Genomic DNA, 6,000 nt, shown 5'->3' on the forward strand with positions numbered 1-6,000 from the left:
TGTGGTAGCATGTTACTCAGAACCTTGCACAAATCCCAGCCCTCCTGGAGACACGATACATGCATGTTCTTGGAAAGTTTTCTTAATGATTGGTGACAGAGCGGTGATTTAAAGGAGCTCATTCTCCATTTCCCACTAAGGCCAGCTCCTCTTTGCGGAAGAGGGTCCTTGACTCTTACTTTGTAGCAGGAAGCCCTAAGTACATCGACCCTTTTCAAAAGTTGCAGGCTGAAAGTCAAGATCTCTCACGTTAAACCCAGTGTTGCAACGTTAACTGGGCAAACTCTCATTAGAGACCAGGGGGCAATGACTGTGCGTATGGAAGCTAATGTCTTTTCAGGGTGACTTCAGTGCAGTAAAGCTCTTGCTAAGACGTTTAACTCTAAAATCGGGCATTGGGGAGGCACTGCACCCTCTGAAATTAGAGGTCAGGGGATTTGGATTTCATTTCCAACCATCCGCCACTCATTCAGCCACTCACATTCAAGTGACAAGCCTTAGGCCAGTCACTTTCTGTATCTGTTTCTCGACTTTTGCACAGCGGTTTCTGTGGGACGTGAGGCCCACTGGGAAATGATCCCCTTTTCAGCTCAGTGCCTGGGATTCTGGGCATACTTGTCCACCTGGACTTATATACACCTATGATTTTGGACTAACTCTATTACCTCTGCTAGAAATTAACACAGAAATTTCACAGTTGATTGACAAGAATGAGAATCAGTGCTAAAGAGTCAAAATGTAACCAAATCCTTTCTCACTGAAAGAATGCTCAACGCAAGTGGACACAGTTCCCCCATTCGAACTTCATCATCTATGCACTTAGAGGCAAGTTTTTCAAATTACACAGCTAAAACTGTCCCCGCTTTAAGTGCTGTAAAGCACTTAAAGCGGGGACAGTTTTAGCTGTGTATTTTCCAAAAGTTGTGTGCTCTACAAATAAAAAGCTGCTTTTGTTGTTACCTTTGGTCCGCAGGAGGAATGGGAGTCCTTTGCGGAGAGCATGGGAGACCCGTGAGTCCTTTGCACGCCTCTTTTCTGCCTCTGAGGGTGAAATGAGAGTGTGCAGCACTTTGGTAGGTAGCCATTCTCCCAGTTCGGCTCGGGGCGCAGCATAGCTGCAGTCCTCCTTGTGTGGCTCCATTCATCATGAGCCGTGTCTGAAAGAACTGATCGCATTTCACATGCTAGCATGCTGTCTGTTTGACTGTGCTGTTGTTTTAACGAGAGCATCGTTGACAATTCTGTAACCTGAGAGCGCTGCCTAATCGTATTCTATGTAATAATGCGTGGGCTTGAGGAGGAGGCAGGTTTGGGGGAGAAGGAGGGAGAATGCATGTGTGGATCAGGGAAAGGCCTCTCCTTCTTTGGAGCATGGGTGGGTTCAGTGCCCTCCTCATACTGCTAAGTCTTTGGCTCGACACTACCAGTTGTGTGTCTAAGGTTTCTGTGTGTGTGTTTGCATGTGTGTGTCTGTCTCTAGGGCTGAGCAGGACCTCCACCTTCCTGTGGTAGCATGTTACTCAGAACCTTGCACAAATCCCAGCCCTCCTGGAGACACGATACATGTATGTTCTTGGAAAGTTTTCTTAATGATTGGTGACAGAGCGGTGATTTAAAGGAGCTCATTCTCCATTTCCCACTAAGGCCAGCTCCTCTTTGCGGAAGAGGGTCCTTGACTCTTACTTTGTAGCAGCAAGCCCTAAGTACATCGACCCTTTTCAAAAGTTACAGGCTGAAAGTCAAGATCTCTCACGTTAAACCCAATGTTGCAACTTTAACTGGGCAAACTCTCATTAGAGACGAGGGGGAAATGACTGTGCGGATGGAAGCTAATGTCTTTTCAGGGTGACTTCAGTGCAGTAAAGCTCTTGCTAAGACGTTTAACTCTAAAATCGGGCACTGGGGAGGCACTGCACCCTCTGAAATTAGAGGTCAGGGGATTTGGATTTCATTTCCAACCATCCGCCACTCATTCAGCCACTCACATTCAAGTGACAAGCCTTAGGCCAGTCACTTTCTGTATCTGTTTCTCGACATTTGCACAGCGGTTTCTGTGGGACGTGAGGCCCACTGGGAAATGATCCCCTTTTCAGCTCAGTGCCTGGGATTCTGGGCATACTTGTCCACCTGGACTTATATACACCTATGATTTTGGACTAACTCTATTACCTCTGCTAGAAATTAACACAGAAATTTCACAGTTGATTGACAAGAATGAGAATCAGTGCTAAAGAGTCAAAATGTAACCAAATCCTTTCTCACTGAAAGAATGCTCAACGCAAGTGGACACAGTTCCCCCATTCGAACTTCATCATCTATGCACTTAGAGGCAAGTTTTTCAAATTACACAGCTAAAACTGTCCCCGCTTTAAGTGCTGTAAAGCACTTAAAGCGGGGACAGTTTTAGCTGTGTATTTTCCAAAAGTTGTGTGCTCTACAAATAAAAAGCTGCTTTTGTTGTTACCTTTGGTCCGCAGGAGGAATGGGAGTCCTTTGCGGAGAGCATGGGAGACCCGTGAGTCCTTTGCACGCCTCTTTTCTGCCTCTGAGGGTGAAATGAGAGTGTGCAGCACTTTGGTAGGTAGCCATTCTCCCAGTTCGGCTCGGGGCGCAGCATAGCTGCAGTCCTCCTTGTGTGGCTCCATTCATCATGAGCCGTGTCTGAAAGAACTGATCGCATTTCACATGATAGCATGCTGTCTGTTTGACTGTGCTGTTGTTTTAACGAGAGCATCGTTGACAATTCTGTAACCTGAGAGCGCTGCCTAATCGTATTCTATGTACTAATGCGTGGGCTTGAGGAGGAGGCAGGTTTGGAGGAGAAGGAGGGAGAATGCACGTGTGGATCAGGGAAAGGCCTCTCCTTCTTTGGAGCATGGGTGGGTTCAGTGCCCTCCTCATACTGCTAAGTCTTTGGCTCGACACTACCAGTTGTGTGTCTAAGGTTTCTGTGTGTGTGTTTGCATGTGTGTGTCTGTCTCTAGGGCTGAGCAGGACCTCCACCTTCCTGTGGTAGCATGTTACTCAGAACCTTGCACAAATCCCAGCCCTCCTGGAGACACGATACATGTATGTTCTTGGAAAGTTTTCTTAATGATTGGTGACAGAGCGGTGATTTAAAGGAGCTCATTCTCCATTTCCCACTAAGGCCAGCTCCTCTTTGCGGAAGAGGGTCCTTGACTCTTACTTTGTAGCAGGAAGCCCTAAGTACATCGACCCTTTTCAAAAGTTACAGGCTGAAAGTCAAGATCTCTCACGTTAAGCCCAATGTTGCAACTTTAACTGGGCAAACTCTCATTAGAGACCAGGGGGCAATGACTGTGCGGATGGAAGCTAATGTCTTTTCAGGGTGACTTCAGTGCAGTAAAGCTCTTGCTAAGACGTTTAACTCTAAAATCGGGCATTGGGGAGGCACTGCACCCTCTGAAATTAGAGGTCAGGGGATTTGGATTTCATTTCCAACCATCCGCCACTCATTCAGCCACTCACATTCAAGTGACAAGCCTTAGGCCAGTCACTTTCTGTATCTGTTTCTCGACTTTTGCACAGCGGTTTCTGTGGGACGTGAGGCCCACTGGGAAATGATCCCCTTTTCAGCTCAGTGCCTGGGATTCTGGGCATACTTGTCCACCTGGACTTATATACACCTATGATTTTGGACTAACTCTATTACCTCTGCTAGAAATTAACACAGAAATTTCACAGTTGATTGACAAGAATGAGAATCAGTGCTAAAGAGTCAAAATGTAACCAAATCCTTTCTCACTGAAAGAATGCTCAACGCAAGTGGACACAGTTCCCCCATTCGAACTTCATCATCTATGCACTTAGAGGCAAGTTTTTCAAATTACACAGCTAAAACTGTCCCCGCTTTAAGTGCTGTAAAGCACTTAAAGCGGGGACAGTTTTAGCTGTGTATTTTCCAAAAGTTGTGTGCTCTACAAATAAAAAGCTGCTTTTGTTGTTACCTTTGGTCCGCAGGAGGAATGGGAGTCCTTTGCGGAGAGCATGGGAGACCCGTGAGTCCTTTGCAGTCCTCTTTTCTGCCTCTGAGGGTGAAATGAGAGTGTGCAGCACTTTGGTAGGTAGCCATTCTCCCAGTTCGGCTCGGGGCGCAGCATAGCTGCAGTCCTCCTTGTGTGGCTCCATTCATCATGAGCCGTGTCTGAAAGAACTGATCGCATTTCACATGCTAGCATGCTGTCTGTTTGACTGTGCTGTTGTTTTAACGAGAGCATCGTTGACAATTCTGTAACCTGAGAGCGCTGCCTAATCGTATTCTATGTACTAATGCGTGGGCTTGAGGAGGAGGCAGGTTTGGGGGAGAAGGAGGGAGAATGCACGTGTGGATCAGGGAAAGGCCTCTCCTTCTTTGGAGCATGGGTGGGTTCAGTGCCCTCCTCATACTGCTAAGTCTTTGGCTCGACACTACCAGTTGTGTGTCTAAGGTTTCTGTGTGTGTGTTTGCATGTGTGTGTCTGTCTCTAGGGCTGAGCAGGACCTCCACCTTCCTGTGGTAGCATGTTACTCAGAACCTTGCACAAATCCCAGCCCTCCTGGAGACACGATACATGTATGTTCTTGGAAAGTTTTCTTAATGATTGGTGACAGAGCGGTGATTTAAAGGAGCTCATTCTCCATTTCCCACTAAGGCCAGCTCCTCTTTGCGGAAGAGGGTCCTTGACTCTTACTTTGTAGCAGGAAGCCCTAAGTACATCGACCCTTTTCAAAAGTTACAGGCTGAAAGTCAAGATCTCTCATGTTAAACCCAATGTTGCAACTTTAACTGGGCAAACTCTCATTAGAGACGAGGGGGAAATGACTGTGCGGATGGAAGCTAATGTCTTTTCAGGGTGACTTCAGTGCAGTAAAGCTCTTGCTAAGACGTTTAACTCTAAAATCGGGCACTGGGGAGGCACTGCACCCTCTGAAATTAGAGGTCAGGGGATTTGGATTTCATTTCTAACCATCCGCCACTCATTCAGCCACTCACATTCAAGTGACAAGCCTTAGGCCAGTCACTTTCTGTATCTGTTTCTCGACTTTTGCACAGCGGTTTCTGTGGGACGTGAGGCCCACTGGGAAATGATCCCCTTTTCAGCTCAGTGCCTGGGATTCTGGGCATACTTGTCCACCTGGACTTATATACACCTATGATTTTGGAGTAACTCTATTACCTCTGCTAGAAATTAACACAGAAATTTCACAGTTGATTGACAAGAATGAGAATCAGTGCTAAAGAGTCAAAATGTAACCAAATCCTTTCTCACTGAAAGAATGCTCAACGCAAGTGGACACAGTTCCCCCATTCGAACTTCATCATCTATGCACTTAGAGGCAAGTTTTTCAAATTACACAGCTAAAACTGTCCCCGCTTTAAGTGCTGTAAAGCACTTAAAGCGGGGACAGTTTTAGCTGTGTATTTTCCAAAAGTTGTGTGCTCTACAAATAAAAAGCTGCTTTTGTTGTTACCTTTGGTCCGCAGGAGGAATGGGAGTCCTTTGCGGAGAGCATGGGAGAACCGTGAGTCCTTTGCAGTCCTCTTTTCTGCCTCTGAGGGTGAAATGAGAGTGTGCAGCTCTTTGGTAGGTAGCCATTCTCCCAGTTCGGCTCGGGGCGCAGCATAGCTGCAGTCCTTCTTGTGTGGCTCCATTCATCATGAGCCGTGTCTGAAAGAACTGATCGCATTTCACATGCTAGCATGCTGTCTGTTTGACTGTGCTGTTGTTTTAACGAGAGCATCGTTGACAATTCTGTAACCTGAGAGCGCTGCCTAATCGAATTCTATGTAATAATGCGTGGGCTTGAAGAGGAGGAAGGTTTGGGGGAGAAGGAGGAAGAATGCACGTGTGTATCAGGGAAAGGCCTCTCCTTCTTTGGAGCATGGGTGGGTTCAGTGCCCTCCTCATACTGCTAAGTCTTTGGCTCGACACTACCAGTTGTGTGTCTAAGGTTTCTGTGTGTGTGTTTGCATGTGTGTGTCTGTCTCTAGGGCTGAGC

Source organism: Aotus nancymaae, unplaced genomic scaffold (assembly GCF_030222135.1).
Source record: "Aotus nancymaae isolate 86718 unplaced genomic scaffold, 86718_ANA_hifiasm-v0.15.2.pri h1tg000062l, whole genome shotgun sequence".
Classification (NCBI taxonomy): domain Eukaryota; kingdom Metazoa; phylum Chordata; class Mammalia; order Primates; family Aotidae; genus Aotus; species Aotus nancymaae.